Genomic DNA, 14,464 nt, shown 5'->3' with positions numbered 1-14,464 from the left:
AAATCCTGGACAACTCTTGAAGTGCTGACACTATATTGGGTTTACCAGAGAACTAGATGCAGAGGTTAGCGTCGATTTTTGCTATTCTTAGCCATAGAAATGTCAGAAAACAACAAATCTTTATCATTCATTCACAAGATAGATAGTAATAGTCTGATTGTTAGGCTATGTGCACACGTTGCAGATTTTGATGCGTTTCCGTGGCATTTTTGGACGAGTGGAATTGCATCAAATCCACAGTGTAGTGCACAATGTTAGTTTATGTGAAATTGACATTTGTTGTGCACATGCTGCGGAAAAAAAGCGCGGAATCGCAGCGTTTTATTTTCCGCGGCATGTCAATTCTTTTTGCGGATCTGCAGTGTTTCTGCGCCCGTTGACTTCCATTGTCAGGCCAATCCGCAGCAAAACTGCAGGTTTAAAAAAGATTTGCGGCTGTGCCTGCGAGAAACGCTGCAGATCTGGAGGGTGGAGACTGTGTGGGTGGAGAAGATGTGCGTGTCTGCGGGGGGTGTGTGTGGCTGTGTGTATCTGTGTGTGGGTCTGTGTGTAGGCAGGCATCATCCGATGGAACTATTGGTCCCCATCCGGCTGTGCCTGCTACAGTGACAGGTAGCCGGATGATGGGACAGTAGTAGTCCCATCATCCGGCTACTGTGTTCCCGTGTAAAAAAAAACAAACAAACAAACCACAGTACATACCAAAAGTTTGGACACACCTCATTTAAAGATTTTTCTGTATTTTCATGACTATGAAAATTGTAAATTCACACCGAAGGCATCAAAACTATGAATTAACACGTGGAATTATATACTTAACAAAAAAGTGTGAAACAACTGAAATTATGTCTTATATTCTAGGTTCTTAAAAGTAGCCACCTTTTGCTTTGATGACTGCTTTGCACACTCTTGGCATTCTCTTGATGAGCTTCAAGAGGTAGTCACCGGGAATGGTTTTCATTTCACAGGTGTTGCCCTGTCAGGTTTAATAAGTGGGATTTCTTGCCTTATAAATGGGGTTGGGACCATCAGTTGTGTTGAGCAGAAATCTGGTGGATACACAGCTGATAGTCCTACTGAATACACTATGTTCCAAATTATTATGCAAATTACATTTTTCTCTGAGTGTCCTAAATGGTCGGTGCAAATGACAGTCAGTCTAATAAAAGTCATCACCCGTTAGATTATACATTGAATTTTATTGAAGAAACCTCCCAGTGATAACAGTATAATCTCTAAAATGAATAAAAACTCAAAATGCACTGTTCCAAATTATTAGACACAGTAGAATTTCTAAACATTTGATATGTTTTAAATAACTGAAAATGCTCATTTGAAGAATTTGCAGGACTAGGAGGTGACATTCACAGAACAAAAAAGCTATTTAACTCCAAAACATCCTAACAGGCCAAGTTACATGTTAACATAGGACACCTTCTTTGATCTCACCTTCACAATTTTTGCATCCATTGAACTTGTGAGTTTTTGCAGAGTTTCTGCTTGTATTTCTTTGCATGAAGTCAGAATAGCCTCCCAGAGCTGCGGTTTTGATGTGAACTGCCTCCCACCCTCATAGATCTTTTGCTTGATGATAATCCAAAGGTTCTCTATAGGGTTGAGGTCAGGGGAAGATGGTGGCCACACCATGAGTTTATCTCCTTTTATGCCTATAGCAGCCAATGACTCAGATGTATTTTTTGCAACATGACAGCATGAGATAGTGCATTGTCATGTATGAAGATGCTTCAGCTCCTGAAGGCACGTTTCTGCTTTTTATACTAAGGAAGAAAGTTGTCAGTCAGAAACTCTATACACTTTGCAGAGGTCATTTTCACACCTTCAGGAACCTTAAAGGGCCCTATCAGCTGTTCTGGACCAAAACATGACTCCTCAACCTCCTTGCTGACGTCGCAGCCTTGTTGGGACATGGTGGCCATCCACCAACCATCCACTACTCCATCCATCTGGACCATCCAGGGTTGCTCGACACTCATCAGCAATCAAGACTGCTTGAAAAATAGTCTTCATGTATGTCTGGGCCCACTGCAACCATTTCTGCTTGTGATCACTGTTTAGGGGTGGCCGAATAGTAGGTTTATGCACCAAAGCAAGCTTTTGAAGGATCCTACACCTTGAGGTTTGAGGGACTCCAGAGGAACCAGCAACTTCAAATAACTTTTTGCTGCTTTGTAATGGTATTTTTGCAGCTGCTCTCTTAATTCAATGAATTTGTCTGGCAGAAACCTTCCTCAATATGCCTTTATCTGCATGAACTCTGTTTCAGTCATAAATCTCTTCATAGTATGATGATCACTCTTAAATTTTCGTGAAATATCTAATGTTTTCAAACCTTGTCCAAGGCATTTCACTATTTAACACTTTTCAGCAGCAGAGAGATCCTTTTTATTTCCCATATTGCTTGAAACCTGTGGCCTGCTTAATAATGTGGAACATCATTTTTAAGTAGTTTTCCTTTAATTAGAATCACCTGGAAAACTAATTATCACATGTATTTAAGATTGATTTCAGTGATCCATTGAGCCCTGAGACACAATACCATCCATGAGTTTATTTGAAAAACAAAACGATTAAATCTTTATGACACTTAAATCCAATTTGCATAATAATTTGGAACACAGTGTAGACTGTTTGAATTTGTATTATGGCAAGAAAAAAGCAGCTAAGTAAAGAAAAACGAGTGGCCATCATTACTTTAAGAAATAAAGGTCAGTCTAAAAAATTGGGAAAACTTTGAAAGTGTCCCCAAGTGCAGTGGCAAAAACCATCAAGCGCTACAAAGAAAATGGCTCACATGAGGACTGCCCCAGGAAAGAAAGACCAAGAGTCACCTCTGCTTCTGAGGATAAGTTTATCCGAGTCACCAGCCTCAGAAATTGCAGGTTAACAGCAGCTCAGATTAGAGACCAGGTCAATGCCACACAGAGTTCTAGCAGCAGACACATCTCTGCAACAACTGTTAAGAGGAGACTCTGCAGCAGGCCTTCATGGTAAAATAGCTGCTAGGAAACCACTGCTAAGGACAGGCAACAAGCAGAAGAGACTTGTTTGGGCTAAAGAACACAAGGAATGGACATTAGACCAGTGGAAATCTGTGCTTTGGTCTGATGAGTCCAAATTTGAGATCTTTGGTTCCAACCACCGTGTCTTTATGCGACGCAGAAAAGGTGAACGGATGGACTCTACATGCCTGGTTCCCACCGTGAAGCATGGAGGAGGAGGTGTGATGGTGTTGGGGTGCTTTGCTGGTGACACTGTTGGGGATTTATTAAAAATTGAAGGCATACTGAACCAGCATGGCTACCACAGCATCTTACAGCGGCATGCTATTCCATCCGGTTTGCGTTTAGTTGGACCATCATTTATTTTTCAACAGGACAAGGACCCCAAACACACCTCCAGGCTGTGTAAGGGCTATTTGACCAAGAAGGAGAGTGATGGGGTGCTACGCCAGATGACCTGGCCTCCACAGTCACCAGACCTGAACCCAATCAAGATAGTTTGGAGTGAGCTGGACCGTGAAGGCAAAAGGGTCAACTCCTTCAAGATTGTTGGAAGACCATTCCCGGTGACTACCTCTTGAAGCTCATCAACAGAATGCCAGTGTGCAAAGCAGTCATCAAATCAAAAGAAGAACCTAGGATATAAGACATAATTTCAGTTGTTTCACACTTTTTGTTAAGTATATAATTCCACGTGTTAATTCATAGTTTTGATGCCTTCAGTGTGAATGTACAATTTTCATACTCAAGAAAATACAGAAAAATCTTTAAATGAGAAGGTATGTCCAAACTTTTGGTCTGTACTGTACACACATATAGACATACAGTACATACAACATAGAGTACATACTCACCAATCACCTAGTCCCCGAAGCCATCGATCACCTGTAAAAAATGTAAAAATAATAAACCAACAGTATACTCCATGATTCGATGTAATCCATGGAAAAACGAGTGTCCCAGCCACAACGATCTCCCGTGGAGAGCTGTCACATCAGCAGATGTGACCGCTCTCGGGCTCCAGCGATACAATGACGCGAGGTATCCTTCCGCACTGTATCCCTCGGCCGCTGTGAGTACAGTATAGTCCATACTGTTACTTGCGGCACCGCTGCATGGGAAAATTCTCACGCAGCAGTGCCGTAAAGTGAGAGGCCATTGAACCCTCAGTGATAACACTGCAGGAGCCATTGTCTTCTGTCAGTGTGTCATCGTCATGGGACACTCGTTATTAAATGGACTGCGTTGGAACAGGGAGTATACTGTTGGTTTAATATTTTTTATTTTTTGCAGGTGATTGATGGCTTCGGGGAATTAGGCGTGGTTGTAAGTATGGTGAAATTGAGAATATTAAAATACTTTTTTTCTGGCTGTGTCTTTAACTCTTTCACTACTATAGGATTAGTAGTGGATAGGCATGTCTTATTGACGCCTCTCCATTAGCAACCGGGCTTAATGTCACCCTACAATCAAAGGTGACATTAACCCCTTATTACCCCATATGCCACTGCTAAAGGGCAGTGGGAAGAGAAGGGCTAAGTGCCGGAATTGGCTCATCTTACAGATGCACCATTTCTGGGGCGGCTGGGAGCTGGTATTTGTAGCTGGGGGGGCAATATCCATGACCCCTTCCTAGGCCGTGAATATCAGCCTGCGGCTGTCTACATAGCCTTTCTGGCTAGAAATTATAGGGGGACCCCACATAATTTTTTTGGGGGATCCCCCTATTTTAATAGCCAGTAAAGGCTAAATATACAGCTGCGGGCTGATATAGCCTGGGAAGATCCATGGGTATTAACCCCTTCCCAGGCTAAAAACATCGGCCGTCAGCTATCCCTCTCTTGCACAGAAAATTGCGCAGGAGCCCATGACGTTTTTTTAAATATTTTTTAAATTAAACAGATACTGCGTTTAATAACGCAGATTTTGTATGTGTATTTAACTCTTTATGTACCATTTTATTATGTTTATTACTAAACATCGGGCTTGGTATTATCTATAGATCTATCTATCGGTGAGCAAACATTATTCTTCAATGGAGTATGGAAATGAAGAGGTTGGACAAGAAATGACATCACAATTCTTTTTTTGTTCAATAATAGATCTTTAGCTTTCAAAAACTCATACAAATCTGCATAAAAAAAGCAGGAAAATCCGCATAAAAAAGGCATTAAAAAAAACCGCATCAAATCCGCACCTCCGTTTTCTGGCAAGAGAGGAAGAATCTGTACAGAAAATTCCACAGGCAAATCTGCAACGTGTGCACATACCCTTAGAGGTCTAGCTATTTAGAACTCCAAAGTCCCCTGTGTGAATGGAATACTAGTGAGCATGTCAACCATCACTCCTATTGACAGTAAATAAAGCATGGCCTTGCATATGCTCACTACTGCTCCATTCTCACAGTGTACCACCTCCCATTCGTGTGATGGGTGGGTGCCCTTCGGTCAGACCCTCAGCGATCATACGTTTATCACCCATCCCGTGGCTGGGTGACGCAAGTTGTTTATGGCGCAAACCCGATTAATAAAATCCTTTATTTAACCCCTTTCTGACATTGGACATACTATCCCGTCGAGGTGGGGTGGGACCGTATGACCACCGACAGGATAGTACGTCCAGCGCGATCGGGGGAGCGCGGCCGATCGCGGCCGGGTGTCAGCTGCCTATCGCAGCTGACATCCGGCACTATGTGCCAGGAGCGGTCACGGCTCGCCCCCGGCACATTAACCCCTGGCACACCGCGATCAAACATGATCGCGGTGTGCCGGTGGTACAGGGAAGCATCGCGCAGGGAGGGGGCTCCCTGCGTGCTTCCCTGAGACCCCCAGAGCAACGCGATGTGATCGTGTTGCTGCGAGGGTCTCTTACCTCCTATCCCTGCAGGCCCCGGAGCCAAAATGGCCGCGGGGCTGCATCCGGGTCCTGCAGGGATTACTTCCGGGTGCAGACCAGGCTCTGGTAAGCCTGCAGCACTGGAACTCAGATTGGTGATCTGACAGAGTGCTGTCCAAACTGTCAGATCAGCGATCTGTGATGTCCCCCCCCCTGGGACAAAGTAAAAAAAAAAAAAATATTATTCCCATAAATACATTTCTTTATCTAAATTAAAAAAAAATCAAACAATAAAAGTACACATATTTAGTCTCGCCGCGTCCGTAACAACCCCACCTATAAAACTATATCACTAGTTAACCCCTTCAGTGAACACCGTAAAAAAAAAAAGGCAAAAAACAACGCTTTATTCTCATACCACCAAAGAAAAGTGGAATAACACGCGATCAAAAAGACGGATATAAATAACCATGCTACGAAAACGTCATCTTGTCCCGCAAAAAACGAGCTGCCATACAGCATCATCAGCGAAAAAATAAAAAAGTTATAGTCCTCAGAATAAAGCGATGCTAAAATAATTATTTTTTCTATAAAATAGTTTTTATCGTATAAAAGCGCCAAAACATTAAAAAAATGATATAAATGAGGTATCGCTGTAATCGTACTGGCCCGAAGAATAAAACTGCTTTGTCAATTTTACCAAACTCGGAACGGTATAAACGCCTCCCCCAAAAGAAATTCATGAATAGCTGGTTTTTGGTCATTCTGCCTCACAAAAATCGGAATAAAAAGCGATCAAAAAATCTCCCGTGCCCGAACATGTTACCAATAAAAACGTCAACTCGTCCCGCAAAAAACAAGACCTCACATGACTCTGAGGACTCAAATATGGAAAAATTATAGCTCTCAAAATGTGGTAACGCAAAAAATATTTTTTGCAATAAAAAGCGTCTTTCAGTGTGTGACGGCTGCCGATCATAAAAATCCGCTAAAAAACCCGCTATAAAAGTAAATCAAACCCCCCTTCATCACCCGCTTAGTTAGGGAAAAATTAAAAAATTTAAAAAATGTATTTATTTCCATTTTCCTATTAGGGTTAGGGCTAGGGTTAGGGCTAGGGTTGGGGCTAGGGTTAAGGCTACAGTTAGGGTTGGGGTTAAAGTTAGGGTTAGGGTTGGGGCTAAAGTTACGGTTAGGGTTTGGATTACATTTACAGTTGGGAATAGGGTTAGGGGTGTGTCTGGGTTAGAGGTGTGGTTAGGGTTACCGTTGGGATTAGGGTTAGGGGTGTGTTTGGATTAGGGTTTCAGTTATAATTGGGGGGTTTCCACTGTTTAGGCACATCAGGGGCTCTCCAAACGCGACATGGCGTCCGATCTCAATTCCAGCCAATTCTGCGTTGAAAAAGTAAAACAGTGCTCCTTCCCTTCCGAGCTCTCCTGATAAGTTCCTTAGGGGGTCTACTTTCCAAAACGGTGTCACTTGTGGGGGGTTTCAATGTTGAGGTACATCAGTGGCTCTCCAAACGCAACATGGCGTCCCATCTCAATTCCTGTAAGTTTTGCAGTGAAAAGTCAAACGGCGCTCCTTCCCTTCCGAGCTCTCCCATGCGCCCAAACAGTGGTTTACCCCAACCTATGGGGTATCAGCGTACTCAGGACAAATTGTACAACAACTTTTGGGGTCCAATTTCTTCTCTTACCCTTGGGAAAATAAAAAATTGGGGGCGAAAAGATAATTTTTGTGAAAAAATATGATTTTTTATTTTTACGGCTCTGCATTATAAAGTTCTGTGAAGCACTTGGTGGGTCAAAGTGCTCACCACACCTCTAGATAAGTTCCTTAGGGGGTCTACTTTCCAAAACGGTGTCACTTGTGGGGGGTTTCAATGTTGAGGTACATCAGTGGCTCTCCAAACGCAACATGGCGTCCCATCTCAATTCCTGTCAATTTTGCAGTGAAAAGTCAAACGGCGCTCCTTCCCTTCCGAGCTCTCCCATGCGCCCAAACAGTGGTTTACCCCCACCTATGGGGTATCAGCGTACTCAGGACAAATTGTACAACAACTTTTGGGGTCCAATTTCTTCTCTTACCCTTGGGAAAATAAAAAATTGGGGGCGAAAAGATAATTTTTGTGAAAAAATATGATTTTTTATTTTTACGGCTCTGCATTATAAAGTTCTGTGAAGCACTTGGTGGGTCAAAGTGCTCACCACACCTCTAGATAAGTTCCTTAGGGGGTCTACTTTCCAAAACGGTGTCACTTGTGGGGGGTTTCAATGTTTAGGCACATCAGGGGCTCTCCAAACGCAACATGGCGTCCCATGTCAATTCCAGTCAATTTTGCATTGAAAAGTCAAATGGCGCTCCTTCGCTTCCGAGCTCTGTCACGCGCCCAAACAGTGGTTTACCCCCACATATGGGGTATCGGCGTACTCAGGACAAATTGTACAACATCTTTTGGGGTCCATTTTCTCCTGTTACCCTTGGTAAAATAAAACAAATTGGAGCTGAAGTAAATTTTGTGTGAAAAAAAGTTAAATGTTCATTTTTATTTAAACATTCCAAAAATTCCTGTGAAACACCTGAAGGGTTAATAAACTTCTTGAATGTGGTTTTGAGCACCTTGAGGGGTGCAGTTTTTAGAATGGTGTCACACTTGGGTATTTTCTATCATATAGACCCCTCAAAATGACTTCAAATGAGATGTGGTCCCTAAAAAAAAATGGTGTTGTAAAAATGAGAAATTGCTGGTCAACTTTTAACCCTTATAACTCCCTAACAAAAAAAAAATTTGGTTCCAAAATTGTGCTGATGTAAAGTAGACATGTGGGAAATGTTACTTATTAAGTATTTTGTGTGATATATCTCTGTGATTTAAGGGCATAAAAATTCAAATTTGGAAAATTGCAAAATTTTCAAAATTTTCGCCAAATTTCCGTTTTTTTCACAAATAAACTCAGTTAATATCAAAGAAATTTTACCACTATCATGAAGTACAATATGTCACGAGAAAACAGTGTCAGAATCACCAGGATCCGTTGAAGCGTTCCAGAGTTATAACCTCATAAAGGGACAGTGGTCAGAATTGTAAAAATTGGCCTGGTCATTAACGTGCAAACCACCCTTGGGGATGAAGGGGTTAAAGTGAAAAGTTTATGAATCTGGTTTGCATCACCCAGCCACAGGATGGGTGATAAACGTATGATCGCTGAGGGTCTGACCGAAGAGCCCCCACCAATCATACGAATGAGGGTGAAGTGGGGGGTCACTGAGTGAATGGAGCAGTAGGTTCGCTTTAAAGGGCCACTGTCACCCCCCTCCAGCCGTTATAAACTAAAAGAGCCAACTTGTGCAGCAGTAATGCTGCAGTCTAACAAGGTGGCTCTTTTAGTTTTTGATTCAGTTATTCCCTCAATAAAGCGTTTTAAAATTTGTAGAAAATAACCTGTCCTTAGACCTGGAGGCGGTCCGAAGCTTCCTCGGTGAATCTCCCAACGGCCGTCACTCTTCTCTTCAGGGGCGATGGTCGCCGCCCCCTGAGCGCTGTTTCTTCTTAAATCCGGCGCCTGCGATGTGCGTGCCTGCCTGGGGCAATCGCAGTCTTCATTGTCAGTCACAGCTCAGATGCAGGGTGCCTGACTGCGCCTGTGCGGGCAGTGCGGCCACCCTGTTGCTGAATCCCCGCCCCGCACTGTGTTATTCATTATGCACAGTGCGGGGCTGGGGTTCCTGGGCATGCGCACTGCGCTGTTCAGACGCTCCCCCGGTCCCCCGCCTTCCAGCGTTGCCGGAATATACAGGTTTCCTTGCCAGCGTTTGGAATGAAGCAACCGCAAATAACGCAGGAAGGCGGGGGAGCTGGGGGAGCGTCTGAACCCCAGCCCCAGATAGCAGTGGTTGGAGGGCAGAGCGCCGGCAAGAGTTCCGTGCTGGAAAACTTCGTAGGCCGGTAAGATGTGCCGGCACCGCCTGTCATCGCGGCATTCCCTATTGTCAGTTGGTATTCACAGCAGCACTCTGCACACTTTACGTAGTTTTTCCTGCAGGCTTCTCAATGAGTGACGTCACCGCTCTGCGCTCGGGCTCCTGACAGCGGCGGCGGCGGAGCTGTTACCCCAGTGGTGGCCGCTGTCTTCAGGCTCCTCCGGGCGCGGTGCGGTGTTATCCAGCGCTGTACAGGCTCCATGGACGTCACTGCGCTCCAGCAGCTGGAAAACTACAACTCCCAGCATGCCCTGACTGCCAGGTCTATCGGGGGACGCTGGGAAATGTAGTTTTCCTGCAGCTGGTGCAGAACAGACGGCAGAGGCTTGCTGTATTCAGCAACAGGGTGGCCGCACTGCCCGCACAGGCGCAGTCAGGCACCCTGCATCTGACCTATGACCGACAATGAAGACTGCGCCTGCCCCAGGCAGGCACGCACAGCGCAGGGGCTGGATTTAAGAAGAAACAGCGCTCAGGGGGCGGCGACCACATCCCCAGAAGAGAAGAGTGACGGCCGTTGGGAGATTCACCGAGGAAGCTTCGGACCGCCTCCAGGTCTAAGGACAGGTTATTTTCTACAAATTTTAAAACGCTTTATTGAGGGATTAACTGAATCAAAAACTAAAAGAGCCACCTTGTTAGACTGCAGCATTACTGCTGCACAAGGTGGCTCTTTTAGTTTAGAACGGCTGGAGGGGGTGACAGTGGCCCTTTAAGCCAAACAAGTTCCATAAAAGCTTTGAAAATTCACAAAGTGTTGCAGCGTTAAGTATTTAAGTGGCAGTTTCTTTCAGCTCCGCTGCAATGTGGGTTGGGACTATGGCGCGCCGGGCAGTGACCCCACAGCTCATCTAATTCCTGACAAGCTGTGGTGTTCCCTATGCTGGAAACCTCATCCTAGTTCCTGGAGACACACGACACTCATCAGACACTCCAGATTCATGGAGAGCCATGCACCTCTTCATGAATCGGGAGCGTTTGACTCCACCATGCCCCTCCGCTAAAAAATGTCAGTCTTGCTGAATCCAGTCAATACTATCTTGCTTTCTGCAGGCTAAAGAGACCTCCATTCTCCTAATGGTCTGTAGTCCTGGAGTACATTTGTTATACACACGTGATATGCCATCAATGTCTCATATTGTAGCAGCCCTTTAAATCCAGCCATCTGTCTTTAGTGGATGTATTCACGTCTCAATCTGTGAAATTGAATACAAATTTAAATTTTGGAATTACTTTAATGTTTTGAGTTTTCTCCCATACCATATTGAAAAACTGCATTCCAGTGCATGTTTCTGTGCCTGTTTTTATTTACGGTCAATGGAGCAAAGTCAGCAATTCCTTTTTTTCCTTGTCAAAGCAATGTTCTGTTCAATGAAATCTGATTTCAGGAAAGTAAACATTTTTTTTTTACCTTGTGATTGGATCACTCTCCAGGCACTAAGCTATGGGCAGATAGATCTTCATGTATGGTTGGCACACTGGAGCTGGCTTTCCAGAGCTGCTATGTTCCTGGCATATTAGAAGAGACAGGGATAGACATAGTGAATGTGCAGCTCTTTAGCTGCACGGGGGCCCAGCCGCCCCACATGTATCTCTGCTGTGATTGTTCGCACTTTTCTCTCTATATAGTAAATAAAAAGGTCCACAAGCACAGCATCTTTGATCATAATAAACCCCCAAAATTATGCCAGAAAACATTTCTACATGGACACTTATGACTGGTGCAGTACATACCAAGATACAATCATGTATAGAAAAAATGTACACAAGAACCAAATTGTATAACAAAATAATGCGCAATTTTATTAGTATATCAAAATACAGAAACATACAACATAGAAAAGTTAAGTGGGAAACCACAAGGTGGCGCCACAGTCCCATATACTGTGCATACTGAAGTAGTAATTCCATGCAGGTGCAGGTAAAGGGCAAAAATAGACGCAAAGAGGCTGAGGGTATGTTTCCACTGTCAGGATGGCCGGCGGTATCGCCGGCGAAGCCGCTCGGCGCTAAGCCCCGCCCCCTTTCTGGGACGCGATCATGCCGGATGTGTTAACTCTTCACATCCGGGATGATCGCTCTCTCCCATAGGGCCCTGTGTTATGCCTTGCGGGGACGCTGCGTCCCCGCAAGGTGTACGGACATGCTGCGATCTGAAAAGACGCGCAGCATGTCCATAGTCGCAGGGCCGCCGCGTGCGGGTTTCCACGCATAGTGGAGACGGGATTTCATAAAATCCCCTCCACTATGCTGGAACATCTGGACGCTGCGTGTTTGACGCTGCAGCGCTGCGCAGCGTCAAACTCGCAGCGTTTACTGAACGTGGAAACATACCCTAAGATAGATGCAGAGAGGCTAAGATAGATGCAGGGCTGGACTGGCCATCTGGCAAATGCCAGAAGGGCCTGTCTGGTCATGGGCTGTCTTGACTGCTACATTGTCAACAGAATCTGTGACCTGAAGACATCCATACGGTTAAGAGTTGGGACGGAGCAAAACGTTGCTGAGTCCTTCACTCACCGCAGCAGGACACAGGTATCATTAGAAACATTGGTCTTGTAGTAAATCTTGCTTTCCTCCATCTAGGGTAATATTAGTAATATATCCCCAGCTGGTGCTTGGAAACGGGGATAACATGGGCCTGTGTGATTGCAAATGCCAGGGCCTAATTTCAGTCCCATTCCTGTACCTGGATAGATGTATATATGCAAATGCCTAAAGGGTTAGTCGGTTCACAGAGGGGTTCTGAATAGAGCCAGCAAAACCATACCCCTTAACCGATCCTACATAGAGCACTCTAAGAAGATGGTAAGATTGCAACGTGTAGTTAAGACGTGGCGCACACATCTCCCTATGTGTACGAGTGTGTGTGTATGTATATATGTAATATATATAATTTCACTGACTGCAGATTTTACCTCCGAATTGAGAATTTTGATAATGACTGATCAATTTTGTCAGAGAAAGAAGCAGATTTCTCTGATACGATATGATGCAAAGTTTATTTTCATGTGTGCTTTTGTTTTATGAAATAAAAAATAAAATGACGGTTACACTTTAACCCCCTCACATTTGACGTATCTATACGTCATGGTCAGGAAGGGGTTCCTGACCAATGACGTACATTCAGGGCCGGACTGGCCATAGGGCAGTTCTGGCAAATGCCAGAAGGGCCGGTGGCAGTAGTGGGCCGCTCGAGTGTGCCGCTGTCGGCACACTCCCCACGCTGTCACGGCACACTCCCGGCCCCGCATTCAACTATACCGGCGTCATAGACGCCGGTACAGTTGAATGCAATGATGGAGGAGAGCGCGTCCGCTGACGCCCCCTGTCCCATCATTCCCCGCTCTGCCTGCCGCTGACACTGCGGGTGCGCGATGACGTCATATCATCGCGCACCTGCTGTGTGATCGGGCGGGCAGACTGCAACTGCTGAGGCCGGAGCCAGAAGCAGCGCGGGACACGAGGAGAGAGGTGAGTAGTGTGTTTGTTTTTTTTATCAATGAGTGATGACTGGATTGTGGAGCTATTGGGGGGGGGGGCTGCCTGCCTGCATTACTTTCTATGGGGGCTGCCTGCCTGCATTACTTTCTATGGGGGCTGCCTGCCTGCATTACTTTCTATGGGGGCTGCCTGCCTGCATTACTTTCTATGGGGGCTGCCTGCCTGCATTACATTCTATGGGGGCTGCCTGCCTGCATTACTTTCTATGGGGGCTGCCTGCCTGCATTACTTTCTATGGGGGCTGCCTGCCTGCATTACATTCTATGGGGGCTGCCTGCCTGCATTACATTCTATGGGGGCTGCCTGCCTGCATTACATTCTATGGGGGCTGCCTGCCTGCATTACATTCTATGGGGGCTGCCTGCCTGCATTACATTCTATGGGGGCTGCCTGCCTGCATTACATTCTATGGGGGCTGCCTGCCTGCATTACATTCTATGGGGGCTGCCTGCCTGCATTACTTTCTATGGGGGCTGCCTGCATTACTTTCTATGGGGGCTGCCTGCCTGCATTACTTTCTATGGGGGCTGCCTGCCTGCATTACTTTCTATGGGGGCTGCCTGCCTGCATTACTTTCTATGGGGGCTGCCTGCCTGCATTACTTTCTATGGGGGCTGCCTGCCTGCATTACTTTCTATGGGGGCTGCCTGCCTGCATTACATTCTATGGGGGCTGCCTGCCTGCATTACATTCTATGGGGGCTGCCTGCCTGCATTACATTCTATGGGGGCTGCCTGCCTGCATTACTTTCTATGGGGGCTGCCTGCCTGCATTACTTTCTATGGGGGCTGCCTGCCTGCATTACATTCTATGGGGGCTGCCTGCCTGCATTACATTCTATGGGGGCTGCCTGCCTGCATTACATTCTATGGGGGCTGCCTGCCTGCATTACATTCTATGGGGGCTGCCTGCCTGCATTACATTCTATGGGGGCTGCCTGCCTGCATTACATTCTATGGGGGCTGCCTGCCTGCATTACTTTCTATGGGGGCTGCCTGCATTACTTTCTATGGGGGCTGTCTGCCTGCATTACATTCTATGGGGGCTGCCTGCCTGCATTACTTTCTATGAGGGCTGCCTGCCTGCATTACTTTCTATGGGGGCTGCCTGCCTGCATT

The sequence above is a fragment of the Ranitomeya variabilis genome, chromosome 4 (assembly GCF_051348905.1).
Source record: "Ranitomeya variabilis isolate aRanVar5 chromosome 4, aRanVar5.hap1, whole genome shotgun sequence".
Lineage (NCBI taxonomy): Eukaryota > Metazoa > Chordata > Amphibia > Anura > Dendrobatidae > Ranitomeya > Ranitomeya variabilis.
Note: the sequence above shows the minus strand (reverse complement) of the source record.